This window comes from Lissotriton helveticus, chromosome 6 (genome assembly GCF_964261635.1).
Source record: "Lissotriton helveticus chromosome 6, aLisHel1.1, whole genome shotgun sequence".
Taxonomy (NCBI): Eukaryota; Metazoa; Chordata; class Amphibia; order Caudata; family Salamandridae; genus Lissotriton; species Lissotriton helveticus.
Window position 1 is genome coordinate 1,736,004,117 of NC_136067.1, and position 18,914 is coordinate 1,736,023,030.

The following is an 18,914-nucleotide window of genomic DNA, read 5'->3' on the forward strand; positions in this document are numbered from 1 at the left end:
GAATATGAGGGGGAGACTTAGATTCCTGAAGATTCTGTATAAAAGAACAAATAGTCTTTATACCAGTATTATAACATAAATCTGGCGGTATATAGGTATTTATTAGCACAAATGAGTTCTGAGGGACATCCATAGCTAAATTCGTCAGAGTTATTACCTGAAATAATTTATTCGGATCCATGTAATGAGAATAATTCCAATTAATTTTATTGGACAATAAACAGGCTAGACCTCCCTTCGCCGCCCTCTCGTAGAAGGGATGGCGCTACTCTCTAATACATAAAAATCTTTTACCACCGGGAATTTCCCCGCCAACCAAGTTTCCTGCAGACAGATCACATCTGCCTCTATAGATTGCAAAAATAACAACTTATCTAGGCTCTGTGATAGTCCTGCGATATTCCACGATAATATTTTTAATTCAGCGTTAAAAATGGGAATTCATTTTAGAAGAAAAACCGGATTTATTTGATAGGATTGCGGGGAGCCAACTCCACTCCAAATCGGTGTCCTTTACCATGGTTTGTTTTTTAGACTGAGGGTTATTTATAACCACCTGTCGCTCATTTTTTAATATAGGTATTTTTAATTCCTCAGGCATTACAAAGGATCCTTCTGAAGGACCGGAATTTATACCCTGAAGTAATGCCATTTTTTGGGGTCTTTGGCTTCCTATTTTGACCTGAAAGAAAGGGACAACATCAATCCCCCTTATTTGAAGTTCCTCGGCCCATTGTAGTACATGATTTGCTACCAATTTGGAGTAAAATTTTACCCGTGCCATCTTTCCACCCTCTATATTTATTAGTGTTATTATATCTAGGTCTGCAGATTGGATTAGTTTTAGGCTTTCTATTTCACAGAAACATTTAACCAATGCGGATCTATTTAAAATAAGATCTGGGTCAAAAAGAGGTATGAAATCTAGGAAGAGGGTGTCCACATTTTCTCTATTCTTAGGTACCACCTTTGATTCATTTTCAATTACGGCCACATCTAAGAAGGGGATGGCCAAAGGATTTAGGATTGATTTTAATTTTGGATCAGGAATTGGTTCTGGTTTTGGATCATTCACCATTTTGATCTGCTCATCAGAACATGACTGGCTTAACTTAATCAAAGGATATTGTTGTGTCTCTGTAGGGATCAACTTTGTGAATCCTACTGGGTTATGCAACAAATTAGATTCAGAGACCTCCAAGTTAGAGTTTTCCATAGAGGGCTCTTGGTCACATTCAAATGTGATTTTCCTTTGCCTTTTTTGATAAAATCTGCTGTGTGGTTTTCTTTTTTTGCCTCTTTGTCTTTTTGGTACTGCTATTATGGATTTTTTCTCCTTTATCGGAGAGACCTTATTCAGAAGAACAGTAGGGGTTGGGGTTTCTTTATTTATTTGAGAAGTAAAGATAGGAAAAATGGGAGGAGGAATCGTAGTCAAATTATCATCTGGAATCGTCAAGGCCTCAATCTCCTCGTCAATAAAAGCCACACAATTACCATTAGTTGGATTCACATTCCTATTTACGGGAAGTTCAGAGATAACCGCTGTGTGAGTGTGAATTGTAACCAGAGGATCTAAAACTGCGGCCGATAGGGATACCTCATTTACTTCCTTACTGGGATTTTTTGTTGGAGTTGCTATTTTTTAAGGTGTAACAACTTCTGGTCCTTTTATATGACTCAGTAGCGCCTTTAGAATCAGGGTTACTGTATCAAATACATTATCCGACCCACTAACTAATTTTTCCAAAAGCTGTAGGATAGACGAGATGAGATTTAGATATTACGTTATCGTTACTTGGATGAATGTTAAGTGGATCTACATTTCGTGTGTGAATGGGGCTAGGGAAGGAATTCGCTTGAGAAATAGAGAACTCAGAATTTTTTGAGGGAGTGCTACTAAAAAGATGTAACCTAGGAGTTGCTGCTATGTCTTGTGTAATAATAGGGTTCTGTACTTTGAATAATCGCTTCTGAGACTCTAAGTTTATATCAGGTAAAGTGAAGTCCTCTGGTAAAAAGTTTGGGGGAGGTGATGTGTCGAGATGAGTTTTTTGGTCTGTCTTAAGAGAAAGAGGGAAATTATCTGCTATAGCCGCTGCAGAAGAGGCAAAGATGTTACCTAAATCTGCTGAATTAACAGCTTTGGCTTGATTTTCACATAAATTCACAACGTCTCCCATTTGGTTCTTATAAGGTAACTCTTTTGTAAGGGACAGGGCAGCTATACCCGATAAGGTACTATAACCTTTAGTAACAACAGAATCCCACACCTGCTCTTTGTTGTTAATATCTTCAACATGGCCATCCGGCACTACTTTATCCTTTCCCTTGTCCCATAGAGAATAAAGTTGACATTTGCTTTTTAATTGTAAAGCTGACCTATCTCTATTCCGTAAAGGATTGGATTTAGTCTTGGAGCAGGCTCTACCAACTAATAATCTTCCCGATCTTAATTTTTTTGTCGTCATTATTAACAAGAAAGAGAATAAATTATAACACTTAAAAAATAAAATAAAAGCTATGTATCCTACAAGCCAATAACTTTAAACAGAAGAGCTCAGAGATTCAAAATGAAAGGAACTACAGGGGTATGGCCCAGCCCAGCGTCAATCGGCCCCTGTCGGTCACAGTCGGTCCCGCCCTTGTCCCGGGGCACTCCCGCGCGCTCTCGCGCCACTGGAAGTGACGCTCAAATTTATGAGTGGGCTGTTAGGCTGATGGTGCTATTAGGGGGGCGGGGCAAACAGAGAGAGCGGGCAGATGCTAGGGGCGGGGAAGAGACACCAGGTGCGCTGGATGTTGCTGCGCAAAGTACCCTGGGTCTCGCAGTCCCTGCCCCGGCAGTTACAGCGATGTCAGGCTCAGGCTCCTCTCAAATAAGGCTCCAGGCCGGACAGGGCAAACAACAAGTCTCCAGGTACGGTGAAAATGCCAGCAGGGATGAAATCCTTAGTTCTCGGCCGTGAGCCGTTTATGGACGCAGGGGATCTGGGGGCGGGGAAGAGACACCAGGTGCGCTGGATGTTGCTGCGCAAAGCACCCTGGGTCTCACAGTCCCTGCCCCGGCAGTTACAGCGATGTCAGGCTCAGGCTCCTCTCAAATCAGGCTCCATGTCGGACAGGGCAAACAACAAGTCTCCAGGTATGGCGAAAATGCCAGCAGGGATGAAATCCTTAGTTCTCGGCTGCAAGCGGCACCTTCCAGCATCCACGTTCCCAAGCCGCTAAAATTGCAGTTATATATCAGAGCGGGCCGTTTGTTTATTTAATAAACACTTTTCCGAGCCTTACTGCTTGCAAACAGAGCACTACTCCGGCTCCAACTCAGTATTTATCCACTTTAACACAAGAGCCGAATTCACTTGTTCTCACACAAAAATAAACAGAGGCATAATGGTAGCTGTCATTGCTTCATGCAAAAAAAGCTCAGCCATGCCAAAAAGCTTTCCAGTCAAGTACTCCTACAAGTTAGATTCACAAAATATACAGTATGCTAACATTCCAGGAGTCAGGGATAGAGTAATACCAAACATGGATCGCAGATTAGGTTTAATTCTAGATGCACACAAGGGTCTGGGTTCTGCATAAGCAGATATTACTACAACAGTTTCACTATCGAAACAATGCTATTAGTGGCCAGGTTTAATGAAACATACAAAAGCACTTGTTCTTAAGTGTGATATCTGTCAGCAGATTAAGGTTTCATTAGCAGCACGCCCACCACAAACACCACACCTGATTTCGGACAGACCTCTCACTTGTGTCTATCTGGACCACTGCAGCTCCCTACAATCTGATGGGGCTTGCAAGTACAAATTGGTGGCAGTGAATTCATGCTCTAGATTCATGTGGGTTTGGCTTCAGTGCTCGGCTGACTCCCGAAATGTTCTAAAGGATTTGCGGGTCTTCATAGGGACATACACAATGAGCACATTACATTCTGACTGTGGCCCCGCGTATGAAGCCATAGGAAGTTTGGTGTTGTATTGCGCGACTCATCTCTGTATCATCGCAAGGGAAATTTGATGGTAGAGGCTCTTGTGGTAGTTGGGTCAATCACCTATATGGAGTCCAGAGGGCACTGAATATCATGCCAAGAAGTTCTCTAGGCCATGCTCCATATGAGGTCCTATTTGGGAAGTGAATGTGGGTACCAGACCTCGACTGTGGCAGCACAGTGGCAGATGAAAAAGGATTTCACATACATGATTGTTTGGCTGTTCTTCAGGTACTCAATGAATTCCGGGCACTACAAAGCAATGTCCAAGTAAACCACACTGCCACTGGGGAAGTAAAATAGGTTACGACAAGACCTTCCTGGGTCTTGAAAGTCGAGGATCTGGTCAGAAATAAAATTGTGGAGGAAAATAAATTTGGACCATCTTACAGAATGCCTGTACCTGTCCTGGCTGTTGAAGGAACAAGAACAGTACTTCTTCTGCCTCTTACCGGAAACAAAGAAAAGAGATTAGTCTCCATTGATCTGATCAAACCACACAATGTGGACGATACTGCTTAGCAGGCCGTCTGGGCTCCTGGGTAGCCACCAATCTCCTCTCGCTACCATACAGGAGGTTCAGACAGACAATCAAATTAATAACGTTTGAAGAATCTACTCTACGAAGTAACGGAGTTACCAACAATGGAATGGAACTCATGCCCATTGAAATTGAACAACAACAAAACACAAATGAAGCGCAGATCTCAATTCGGCCTAATACCAACTTCTATGTGAATATGCCTCAAAACTAGTCATTTGCCAGTTCAACAAAACCTGCTGAGCTACCAAAGATTGATCGAACTGCATCTGGCTATTTCATCCATTTTGACACCTTCTCTCTGGATCCAAGTTTCCTGCAAAACACAACATCAGATTTTCTACCTTTGCACGAAAAAGACTTACCTTGTTTCACCATGGCTACAGCTTTGGAGAGAAATTGGTTTACTGTTCCTAGTCCTCGGGATAGGTTTAGTAACTGTCTTTTCCTTATTACTGAATGGACATTATCTTCCAGAATGCTCCACAGTATCACATGTGAACTGGGTCCTGAAACCACATCCGTCATCTCATCACAGACAGAGACCTGTCCTTTGTGAACATTACAGCAGTTCCTGTTCCTGAAGGAATTGTTTGGGATAGGGTTTCATATTATGTATTTGGTCCCGCAGAACTTTTAAAAATACTGCATGTATTTAAAATCTCTTTAAATGATATCATCATCTCTAGTACATTCTCTGACGATTGGGATTTTGAAACTGTAAATAGCATGCTGTATGATCCGAGCAGGGCCGTGCCTACAAGGCGAATGATGGCTCTACCTCCCACTGAGTGTCTGATAGTAGACCCCCTCACTCTGAAAGGGCAGGATGTCGCCTCATAAACCAAGAGCTCCCCGACCCCGCCAAATTGGTTCTGACTGGAGTCAGTGATTTGCGACCTTAGAGAACAAAGACTTGTTAGGTATAAAATGCTGCACTGGAACTTTGTTCAAGTGTGTTCCTTCTAGATGTCAAGACAAAACTGTTCGAGTGATCAGAGGAAAGGACTTTGAAACATTGCCAAGCTTGCTGAAGAAACGACCAGGGGGCGTAAATCAAGAGCGCCTCCTGCAGAAGTCTCAGGGACATTAGACTTCACACCGTCAGCCGCCGAAATTCCTGTGCGAGGAATTCTACTTGCAGGTGAGGCCTCTGTCGAGTAATCCAGAGCCTCAAGTTCTACTGTGAGGACAGCGGACTGGGCACCTTTGATACTTTTGCTGATCCTGTGTGGGCCGCTGCAGCTAAGGGAGAGCTGCCACCGCTGAGAACCCGCCTGAATATGAACCTTTGAATCTTTTGCTAAGCCTGTGTGGGCAGCTGCAGCTAAGAGAGAGCTGCCTCCGCTGAGAGCTCACCTGAATCTAAACCTTTTAATCTTATGCTAAACCTGTGTGGGCTGCTGCAGCTAAGAGAGAGCTGCTGCCGTTGAGAGCCCGCCTGAATCTGAACCTTTGAATCTTTTGCTAAACCTGTGTGGGCTGCTGCAACTAAGAGAGAGCTGCCGCCACTGAGAGCTTGCCTGAATCTGAACTTTTGAATCTGTTGCTAAACCTATGTGGGCCGCTGCTGCTAAGAGAGAGCTGCCGCTGCTGAGAGTCCCCCTGAATCTGAACCTTTGAATCTTTTGCTAAAACTGTGTGGGCCAATGCAGCTAAGAGAGAGTTGCTGCTGCTGAGAGCCCGCCTAATTCTGCGCCTTCAACTCTTCTACTGGATCCATGTGGGCCGTTGCCGCTAAGAGAGAGCCGCAGCCACTGAGAGCCTGCCGGAATCTGCAACTTCGAGCCCTTTGCTGAATCTGTGTGGACCACTGCAACTAAGAGAGAGCTGTAGTCGCTGAGCGTCCACTATTGTACCAGTCTGGCCGAGACCATCCTTTGTCTTGTGGGCTGCCGCAGCTGGGAGAGCGCTGCTACCGCTGAGTGCCCACCCTCTTGTCAACTCATGCATCATTGTGGCTCATCCTGTGGGCCATGGCAGCAGCTAAGAGAGCGCTGCTGCCGCTGAGTGCCTGCACCCTTCGCCACTTTGCATCATCGTGAATTGCCCCGTGGGCCACCGCAGCAAAGAGAGAGCTGTGGCCGCTGAGCGCCCGCAACTTTGGCAACTTTTCCATCATTGTGATTTGTCCCGTGGGCCGCCGCAGCTCAGAGAGAGCTGTACCCGCTGAGTGCCCACACCCTTTGCCCCTTTGCATCATCGTGATTTGCCCTGTCGGCCGCCGCAGCTAAGCGAGAGCTGTAGCCGCGGAGCGCCTGCACCTTGGACAACTTCGCATCCTTGGGATTTGCCCTGTGGGCGGCCACAGCTGAGAGAGAGCTGCTGCCGCTGTGTGCCCGCACCTTGTTCACCCTTGTTCAGGATTGTCGATATCATCTCGTGGTTCACCGCAGCTAAGTGAGAGTTGCTGCCGCTGTGAGCCCACCACAGAGCTGCACGACGAGAGTCATCGCCACCAGCCCAGGCCGCTGCAGCCGCGTGCTTCTGCCGCTGAGCGCCTGCCTGTAACCAAGAGCCCGAATCATTGTAGGTGCACACTGCAGACCTCCACCTCCAAGACTTGTGGTCGCTAGAAGTCTGCCTGTCACCTTCTCAGCTTCTTCAAAAAGCTGCGTGCTGTGTCCCCCTACAAAAAACAGGTATCTGGTGTGCAACGGGTCGCGTAGGCCCCGACAATGATCTAAGTCAGTCTCACGCTTTGGTGAATACGTTATTGTCTTTTTTAGTCCCTATGGGTTGACGTGAATTGTAGTTGTTGAAATGCTTTGAGAGTTTTGAGTTAAACTGTTAGATAAAGATATTATTTTTCTATACTTACCTGAGTTGTGTCCTTTTGCGGTGTTATTACTGTCTTATTGTACGTGGTCATAAACGCTTCACACATTGCCTCTGAGATAGGCCTAACCGCTCGTGCTATGTTACCACAGGGTGGAGCAGGGTTTGTCAAAGGGGATAGCCCACTTGCCCTGACTTATGAAGAAGGGTCACAATTTGGACAGTGACGTCAGTCCTTGCCAACTAAAGACCCCCATTTCTAACACCATCAATGGGAACATTGCCCAACACCATCAAAAGGTAGTTCACAAATGTTTACACAAAAGTTTGGTCTTGGTTTAACACATCAGATCCACGCTCATATCATTATTAGCTTGCACCAACACCTGTGAAGAAAAATATGCTCAACAACACGAAACAGATATACTCTGCTTCATTTTCCTCCCACCTGTCTGAACATGGTTTTGCCTTATGGAAAGACGCTATAAACATACAATCAGTCTTGGGGACAAAAGAATGGCAAATTCAGGGAGCTGAGGCACTATTTAGAGCATGCCTGATACCACAGCAGATTATTTTCCTGAGTGGCCCTGTGCAAAAGACTTTGTATCTTGGGTTAGCCAAGATCAAGGATTTGAACACACCTTGTATTCCTCTCTTTCACACTTTGAGGGATGGGAGAATTATACAGAGCACAGTGGGGGTACGCTAGATGACATCATGCATGACACTTCATACAATTCAACAGACCCCTATTGGAAGGGATGGTTAGTTTGGCATATTAACACAAATAGGTATCAGTCATGATTCAAGGGTACCGCTGAAGGGTTGAGTATCCATAGGCCTGACCTACGCTATGTACAACAAGAATATCTGGGGGTGCTAACATCCTACTGTGTTGAGAAGTTATGCCTAGATTGGCTGAGAACCTCAAACTTTCCCAGGTGAAACAACACTTGTCCTAACTATCAGAAGACATGGATTTAAGGGAATTTTTGCTAGGCCCCCAGAAACCATGTTGTAAATGCTTCTTATACTCTATTTGCAACAACATTTGGAAAATCTCTTAACCGGAAGCTGCAGAGAAATTGCGTGAAAATTAACAGGGTTAACTTAGAAAAGGCTGTGGTTGACAATGGTATGGCCGCAATAACATCCAGGATTTATTCACTGGGCAACATTGATATAATGGAACGGGATCTGTCCACACTACAACACGGGCAATCACAGTTGAGATCTGTTAGAAATGGGATTTCTGGTTGGCTAGAGCATGCATCTAAGCCAGGCAGAACGCACCACTCTAGTCAGGGCAAGGGAGTTACACGCTGAAGATAACCCATGCTCACCCCCTTGGTAGCTTGGCCGAGCAGTCAGGCTTATCCCAGTTGCAATGTGTAAATCATTCACGCAACACACTCACCCAGCAGCGACATACTAGGCACACCACAAAACAAACTCCACACAAGGTTATATAAAAATAGCCTTTGCATTATCCTTAAAAACACATTAGAATATAATCACCCATTTTATTTTACCACTATTATTATTATTATTGGGACATTTGTAAAGCGCTGCGTTACGCGCACCGGCGTGTCCACGCGCTGAAAGTGAGAGAGGCAGCAAACAGGGAGCACAGTAGCTTAGTAGTCATTTACTTCACATAGAGGTGGGTTTTTAATTTCGCACGAAACCTCGCTTCATCAGGTTCCAGACGCAAGTCCACTGGAAGTTTATTCCAGTGGTTTGCCACTAGACACCTGAAAGATCTGCCTCCTATGCGCGCTTTCTTCACCCTGGGGACCCTAAGCAGACCCCCATCGGCGGATCTGAGCGCTCGAGCGGGTATATAAACTTCAACCAGTTTCCTCAGTAGTCGAGGAGCCCTATCATACAGGATACGGTGACACGTGCAGAGGGCTTTATATTCAACTCTGCGCCTCACCGGAAGCCAATGTAGCTTCTGCAGTGCCGCCTTCGAAGGCGCCCTTTTGGGCAGCCTGAGGATCAGACGAGCTGCCGCATTTTGCAGCACTTGGAGGCGAGCCATGCTCTTCTCTGGCGCCCCCAGGTAAAGCAAATTCCCGTAATCCATCCTGGCGGTTACCAAAGCATGTACCAGGGTTTGGCGAGCTTCCATCGGCAGTAGGTCCAGCACTTTCCTCAATCTTTTCAGTACCCCAAAACAAACGCCAACCACACGGTTGATCTGGGGCCCGAAAGTGAGACCTGCATCAAACCATACCCCTAGATTCTTTGCCTCCTGGCAAGGGGTGGGGGTTGGTCCTAGACAGGGTGGCCACCATGCCGATGACCATGCAGACTGGGCTCTCCCTACCACCAACACCTCTGTCTTGTTGCCATTGAGTTTCAAACAGTTGATGGCCATCCAGTCGGCAAGTTCTTTCATGCACGACCGGAAGCCATCTGCAGCAAGACAGGGTGCGTGCGACAGGGAGATGACCAATTGCGTATCATCGGCATATGATACCAATTGGAGACCATAGTTCTCCACAATGGAGGCTACCGGCGCTACATATAAATTAAAAAGGGTTGGACTCAGGGACGAGCCCTGAGGCACGCCCTGGCCCAAAGGTACCCCTTTTGAATAGCAGTCGCCTTGCCTCACTTGAAAGCTTCTTCCCGTGAGGAAGGCCTGGATCCACCTCAGCGCGGTGTTGGTGATACCGCCTCTGTTCAGACACTGTAGCAAGGTGGTATGTGCTACAGTGTCGAACGCCGCGCTGAGGTCTAACAGGATCAAGGCCATCGTTTGCCCCTTATCTACGCCCTGTCTCAGATGTTCCGTTGCCATAAGAAGGGCGGACTCGGTAGAATGGCGTGGTCTAAAGCCAAACTGCGTGGCATGGAGCAATCCCACCTCCTCCACATGTTTCATGATTTGGGTGTTAACCACCTTTTCTGCCACTTTGGACAGAAAAGACAGGAGAGAAATGGGCCTCAGATTTTCCAACACCTCAAAACCAATGTGGGATTTCTTCCGGAGAGGGAGTACCACAGCCTGTTTCCACCCTTCAGGTAACATACCCGATTTGAAGGAGGTATCCAGGACATGCCTTATGTAAGGCTCCAACACTTCCAGGCTGTCCCCCAAACGTTTAGGGGACACCGGGTCCAAGGGGGAGCCCGATTTGACAGAGAGGCATACCCTGACTAGCTCTTCAGGAGGGGGGGTGCTAAAGTTCGTGAGGGACCCCTCTGTCTCCATGCCCTCCGATGTTGCCACAAACTCAACCCCTACGGGGGGAGGATAAGGAAAAGTCGAATACATTTTCTCGACTTTGGTGGAGAAATATTCGGCGATTCGATCGCAAGTTTCGGGCGAACAAACCTCTTGGTCTGCCAATGAGTCTAGAATAGTCAGAGACTTATAGATACTAAAAAGTTCTTTGGCCGAGTTTTTTGCCCCTAAAATCTGTCCTGCATAGAAGGCCGCCTTAGACTTTTTAATCAGCCTATGATGCTGCCGCCTTTTTTCCAGGAACAGTTCCCTAGCCTGGGTATCATATGACACCCTCCACACTTTTTCGGCTCGCCTGCATTCCGCCTTTGTTTGCCTCAGCTCTCCACTAAACCATGGGGCAGATCTTTCTTTACGGCCGGATGCAGATGATCGACAGAGTGGGGCGGTCTGGTCAAGCGCTTGAATAATGCGCTTATTGCAGTTCAAAACCGCCGTTTCTATATCCTCCCCTCCAGGTTGGCCGTCTCTAATCAGAGCATGATTAAAATCCTCCAATGAGAACTTAGCCCACTTCCTCCTTAAATAATTTAAGGGTGCCTGACTAGGTTTAGTGGTTTTAGGGGTCTTTATAGAAAAGACCACCAGAGAATGGTCTGTCCAGGGGATTGGTTCAATAGTGGACACCTCAACCCCTTCCCAGTTAGCAAAAACCGGGTCCAGGAGGTGCCCCTGCCGGTGCGTGGGGCTCGAGAACTTAAGTTTAAGCTGAAGGGCTTGAATATCCCGGCAAAATTCCTCCACTCCTTTATCCTCTGGGCAATATAAGTGCAAATTCAAATCGCCCAATAGGAGGAATGTGTCCCTACGCAACGTTGCCTCTGTTAAGTTTTCTATCAGACTCTCCCTGAACTTGGCGCAAGGCCCTGGGGGTCTATAAACCAAAAAGCCTTTGATCGTCTTGCCCCCATTAACTTGTATAGTGAAAGCTCCCACCTCACTCTCAGCAACCAGCGTGCTTTCCAACAAACAACCCAAGGGTTTCCTGAAAATAATTGCAATCCCCCCTCCCCTCCCTACTGGCCTGTCCTGCCTAACCATCGAGTAGCTCTCAGGCATAGCCTCGATGATGTCCGAATCAGAGAACTGGTCTAACCATGTCTCCGTGATGAACAATAGGTCAAACTTTCTCTCCGCAAGCAACTCGAAAATGTCGATTCTGTGCCTGCGCAGTGACCTCACGTTAAGGAGACCACAGTTAAGAGCAGCTAGGTCCCCAGCGTCTGACAGCATGGTGGTAAAGCAAAAGCCACAGTGAGCACAGTCTATGTCATCACTAGACATACCGTGCCTGCAGGATGGTAAAGTGGACGGACATAATCTGAAGGAGCTGCTCCCTATCCCAGCAGATCTTAACAGCCGGACCAGGGGTTATCGCCCTAGCCCGCCGTCGGCCGCGGACGGGCGCAGACGGGCTCGACTTTGGCGACACTTCTCGTCGCGCCCGCTGCGCTCGTCCGCCGCGCTTCCGGTAAGACATCCTCCTTTTGTATCCCTCAGCCCGTCTGCCTCGCAGCCACTAGACCGCTAACCGGTCACTCGCAAGCGGAAGCGGAAGTGACTGTCTCTCACCTCCACGCCCTCCGCTCAACGGTGCTAGCCACCCTGTCGGACCGAGGCGTGGAGGAGGGAAGACAAGACAGTCACCCCGATGGCGTCCGGTGAGTCAGGGAATGCAGGGGGAGTTAGAAAGCCTCAGCCCACTAAGGACTTGACCCCAGCGGAATCACCGCTAAAAGTGCAGCCGCTACAACAAAAGAAATGATTAAAATTAAGATAGCTGTGCAGCACAGTCCATGATAAAAGCACAGCGAGACCACAATTTAAAACCAATGTCTGCGCGCAAAGCAGCTGTGAGCCCTGCCACTGCTCACTCACCGCCACTCGACCCACGTCTCAGGTTCCCTTTTGTAGCCCTCAGCCCGTCTGCCTCGCAGCCACTAGACCGCTAACCGGTCACTCGCAAGCGGAAGCGGAAGTGACTGTCTCTCACCTCCACGCCCTCCGCTCAACGGTGCTAGCCACCCTGTCGGACCGAGGCGTGGAGGAGGGAAGACAAGACAGTCACCCCGATGGCGTCCGGTGAGTCAGGGAATGCAGGGGGAGTTAGAAAGCCTCAGCCCACTAAGGACTTGACCCCAGCGGAATCACCGCTAAAAGTGCAGCCGCTACAACAAAAGAAATTATTAAAATTAAGATAGCTGTGCAGCACAGTCCGTGATAAAAGCACAGCGAGACCACAATTTAAAACCAATGTCTGCGCGCAAAGCAGCTGTGAGCCCTGCCACTGCTCACTCACCGCACTTGTCATGACTTTACAGGGGTTATATAAATCACTAGGCCAATTGGGCCACTGTCAAAATCAATTCACACACAGTTAGTTAGGTCCACCAGTAACTACTGGTAAGATTGCGCTTAGCACAAAGCATTTAGGCATAAACACAGTAATGGTACTTCGTATAACACATTATGCAGAGACACTTCCTCAACAGTGCACTAGAGTAAATACTAGTAAGTTGCCCAACGTACAATGACACCTTCACTGTACAATCTTCCGAGCTGCTGCTCGCTACCCTGATCCTTTCTTAGAAGGCTTCTGGGCCTTCTGTCTGCCTTCAACCAGGAATGCGGTAATGCTCGTAGGCTCCTTGGCACTCACCCGCCTATCCCAGGGAATGCAGCAATTCTGTGGAGATCCTTTCTTCAGTGAGATCCGGTGGCCTCCGTTGAGGTCTCGCCCTCTCCCAATGCTAAGATCCCATGTGGCTCCTTATCGGCAGCAACTTGCAGATCTCGGGCCCCTATTGGGCTCTCCCCGGAATACCAAGAACAAATGCCCCAACATCCGGTAAGGATGCAGCTGCACAAGACTATGAGACTACGAGACTATGTGGCGCAGCTGTAACAGTGCAGGGCACTTCACCACAGCGGCCGCGTGCTGGGTTAAGAAAATACCTGGATGCGCTGACTGGCTGGGAGAGGGGGGTGCTGCGACCCCTCAGCTCTACACTCCTGCTCCTCCTCTGACTGGTGAAGGGCTGCTGAGGTAGGATCCGAAACAAAGTCTCCATCAAGTCTGCTCTGCTCTACGCGCGGCCCCTCTACTGCGGCGGTCCCCCACCCACAGCCTGGCTCAACCTCTGACTGGCTTCCAACTGCTGTTCTCGTCCTTGTGACATGGTTGCCAGGCAACTCCCAATGCTCCTGGGAGCTGCTGTGCTCTGAATCAGTGCCTCCCTCAGGCTCAGGAACACAAAGGGCCCCCATTCTGCAGCCATCAGGGAGCTTTCCCTACAGCGAAGCACAAGCCCCAGTTCCACACGTGGTCCAGTAATACAACCGACTGCACAACACAGCGCTCATCACACGCTTGCTGCACAAAGATCAAACGCTCATCATGCGCTCCAGTTGCAGGTAACGGGGCAGTCACCAGCACTCCTACGGCTCTGGGCCTTCTGGGAGAACGCTGGCAGTACCACACCAGGGCCCAGGCCGGCCAGCACAAAGGTTTTTGTGGTAGAAGTTGCAGTCCTTCCATCAACAATAAAGTCCTATGGCGGTTCCTCCTAGCGCAATGCAGTCCATGCAGTATTTCAGTTTAACGAGTTTCCACGACATGGGGTCAAAGCTCCAGTACTTATAGTAACCACTGTCTTTGTTCTTCCCCCTGGCACAGGGCTCTGAGCCCAGTCCAAGCCAGTTCTGGGGTCACTTTTGAATACCCTTTCAAGTGCACAACCACCTCCATTGTTAGTGTGAGCCTTGGCCCCAGACACACCACAGGGGGACGGAGCCATCATTGTTGAAGGCAGGCACAGCACTATTCAGGTACCAGGGGAAACTCCTCCCTCTACTCGGAATTCAGCCAAGGTCTATTCAGCTTGGCGCTGATTCACCCAGGCAGGGCAGGGCACACCTGAAACCCCCCCCCCAAGGACTGGCTGGAGTGAATGCACCCCCCTTCTGTGGTAAATAAATAATTACCCGAGCTGAATTTCTAGGCATTAACAATTAGCATGCATCAAGTGAGAAGCAGAGTCCGTGGTATCTGAGTTAAAATGGGCTTTATTCCAATAACTCGAGTCAAAGGGAGAATATGTTCCATCACCACAGAGGTTCAGGAAGAGTCTTCTAACATTTAATAACAAAACATTATATTATATACTTTTCACTCCTTGTACATAGGAGCAGGCGCAAGACAGAAATGAGATAAGAACATGTGGGTGTACACTTGATGAGTCATAGGCGTGTGATAGGTAGGTGTCATAGGTGGGTGGGTATTTGGAGGAGGAGTTGGCATGACCAGCTCGAACTGTGCCCTAATTGTGCAACTTTGAACATGACGTGCAATTGACGTGTAACTGGGAAGAGGCTGACTTACAACCTAGCAGAGAGATCTCTTATGTCAAGGCGACCAGCACATCTAGTACAACTGATATCTAGAGTCAGGGGATGTATTATCTGAAGAAAAGGTTGTTCGTCACTAAAAGACAGAGAGGGCATATTTATTCGTTCATTGCATGAGCTTTCTATGGGTGCAAGCACTGTGATTTAATTAAATGGAGACAGAATGGCTAGGCCTATCTCCCTCGGACGGGTTCTGTGTACTTTTCCTCAGATAACTGTTATTCATAATACTGTCTTGGCCTCTTGCTGGGCTTCTCTCGGCTGAACTAGAAGTATGCGAGGTCAGAGGGACGTAACTGCAGCTTCAGTGTGTCAGGAGTCATGTAAACATTAATTCAGAAAGTGGTTTCAGGCTCAACCAGTACGATATTTATTTAAAAGAGCACAATGCAAAATGCAACTACATGGGCCTTCATTTTAGCTTAACGTTTGGGAGACTTGATGACTGGCATTTCTAATGCAGGACATGATTGCAGGGGCCTAGTGATTCAGGCCACTACGGGAAATATGCATGGGTGACATGCACATGACATGTAACATAGGGTATATGTAGAGGACATATTTGGTCATATTTGGTCAGGCAAAATATCATTTTCCTCATTCCCTCCTTGTTCCCTACATAACCCTTTAGGATACATCTATATTCATGAGACCGTATAGTTGATCATACAGCATCATTTCTTCATCTTTTATCCTTTGTTTACGTGGATGTGGAATACAGGCAGTAGCACACAGCCCGCAAATCGCCGGACCGCACTGCAGACAGAGACAGCAACCAAATACCATAAGTAGGGCCATTCCTAGGAAGGACATAACTTTCCATCCCCATGCAGATATTACACCCCAGAACCAACTGGACCAAGTCCATGTGCCTGGATCTTGATGTATGGCATTAGCAATCTTGTGGAGTCTTGTTATTGCTTCGTACACAGATGGTGCATTATCTGGGATGAAAACGCAACAACTAGATCGGATGACTCTACAGGCTCCGCCCCTATCCGCCAAGATGACGTCTAGAACGAGGCGGTTTTGAAGAACGACAAGTCTAATAGCAGATTGTTCCTGGGTTAAGTTCGCCAGGGCAGATGCAGTTATATTTACAACTGTTTCAAGAGTCCTTGTTAACCTGCGTATCAGTTTACTGTTTTGGACGGGACCTATGAAGAAAAAGAATCCTCTGTTGAAATCTGTATATTGCTCCAAAGCTGTTTCAGTCTGATCGATACCTGCAGAATCTGTCTCTCTCTTTTGTCTAACATGTTCTAGTCGTGAATCTCTATGATAATTTGATGGGGCTAGAAAAACGGGTGGCAATAAGAATGCTATATAACAAGTCCCACCCCAGTCTAAGGGCAGATGTACGTAGGCTGTCTGACCACAAATGAAATAGGTATGGCGTGATGTTTTGAAAGAAGATAGTCCGTTATCATCAAACTCTACTACAGTGTTACACTTGCTGTGTCCCATATGTACTGAGCCTTTCTTACTAACACATAAATCACCTTTTGCTGGCAGGACTGATATAAACGGTGGACCTGTGTTTTGCTTGGGCTGAACATTTAACATTATATAATTGACAGATGCATTTCCCTGTTCGTACTCTTCATTCTCTAAATCGGTTCCCTTTCTTTGGGGGAATCCGTCTTTGTCTGGAAAGCATGCTTCATTCATTACTTTATTCAGGTTTCCATATATCCAGCCACCTGAATAAGCTATGTACTTTCTATCTATTGAGGTCATTAGAGCAAACCATGCTCCACACGAACCATTGTGTGAGAACGGTAATGGGTAGAAGGGCAATACTCCCTTCGTCTCTTGATAAGGGGGCAGTTGGCCACATACCCAGCAATTAGTCGCATTGCTGGTCTGGTGAGAATGGTGTAACATTCGAATAAAGGTATTGTTACGTAGTGCAAATCGATATGACAATTCATGGGGAGGCAGGTCGCTAAATGTATGCTCTATGGTACTGTTACTGGAAGAGTGTAAACGTGAGGGAATGGGAAAGAAAACATGTAGCAATAAACTGACACCAATTATAACAATGCACAGAATAAAAAGGATGATTAAAGTAACTATACATCTACTGCGTAATCTCTTGCAGTATTTTTCCTTCTTATCTCTCTTCTTGCTATTCTCATATGTGATCTTATGCATGTCAGAATCGAGTCTAACCGATTCACCACCGGGTGGGCCTAAACAATTAAACTACGTCTGACTTGCTATCTTGCTAATCTAGACCTATACTCTTGCTGAGGGGTATTTCCTAGCAAAGGTCAGTGTCCCTTTTTCTAAAGTGTCTTTTGTAGTGATGAAGGTGAGTTTGGCCTTTACGTCCTTCCACCAGCTTCGGCGTCTTCCAACGTGGCTCAAGGGGACTTGAACGATCAAAGATCCTGAGGAGTCCAAATTCTCCTGGTGCTATGGCATGTTCCTCGACCTGGGTGTTTGTCAGGGAAGGCGGCAGCAACCTGTGAATGAAAAGAGAGTAGTGCAGAAATCAAGGAAGCCAGGTAATTTGTCAGCATGTTACTGTCAACATCAGTTAGTTTTCTTTCTAGGCATAGGCGTACCCCACATATATACTCCATAAGGAGATAGACCTGTTCTGGAATGAGCTACCATAAGCATGTAAAAGAGGGCGACCGGCAAGGCCACCATCCAATCCACGCCTTTTTCTGTACAGATCTCAGCAACTTTTGTCTTAATTGTCTGGTTTGTCTTTCTACAAGGCCTGCGGCTTCTGGGTGTCTGACACAATGGAATTTCCTCGAAGGGACACTTGTTTCATTAATTCAGAGGAGAATGGCTGATCGTTATCTGAATAGATCACATGAGGTAGATCACATGAGGTGATTCATAGCTGGGGAATTACTGCGCACTAATTGTCTGGCTGTTGTAACAGCAGTATAATCTGGAACTGGATATGCTTCTGTCCATCTGGACAGGGCACATACAACTACTAAGACATATTTGTAACCTCCACATCTGTCCATTTGGATATAATCCATCTGGAGAACCTCAAAAGGATGGTCAGGAGGATGAAATCCGCCTAGTTCCACCGGAATGCCTTTACCTGGATTGAACTGACAACAGATCATACATGTTCGCACTTTCTGTTGCACATAGGTGCTTGTTAAACCAAATATACTGTAAACAGTCTAGCATTGCCTTCTCTCCTAAGTGTGCGGGACTATGTGTTGGGCATATGATTACTTGTACCATAGAACCTGAAAGAAACCATGTGCTTTTTCCCTTAGTCATCTAACCTTGGTTAGTCTGGATCCCTCCTTGTAAAGTCCATTTCTTTATCTCATCTGTGGTGGCATGTGTCTGTATGTCGAGTACATCTTGAGTGGGATCCCTGACTGTCATGCTTTATGTCAGTAATGGTACCTCTCTCCTTGTCGTGTCTGGTGGTGTCTGTGCTGTCTGAGCTGTTCGGTCTGCCAGGTCATTACCCTGGGAAATGGTGTCTGTAACTTTGGTATGAGCTTTATATTTCAGGATAGAAACGGCTGTAGGTAAATGTATGGCCTCTAACAGGGCCTGAATAAGCTGGCTGTGCTGAATCATGGTCCCATGGGAGGTCAAAAAGGAAATGCAGGCTTGTGTCAGAGCAATGAGCTCTGCTGCTTGTGCAGACAGTGTGTCTATTTTCTGTGGTCACAGCATAGGCTGCTACTAATTCTCCTGTACTTGTTCTCATGCATGATCCATCTACATAGAGTGTCAGGTCTGGGTCTAGAAGTGCAATATCTGTCATGTCTTGTCTTGGTTTATTCATTACTTCCACACAGTCATGTGGTGATGCATTTACTGTACTTGAGGGCAAAAGCGTTGCAGGATTCAGAATGTTACAACGTCTGATCTCTATGTGTGGTTGAAATAATGTCAGTTCATATCCTGTCAGTCTCGCTACAGTCAAA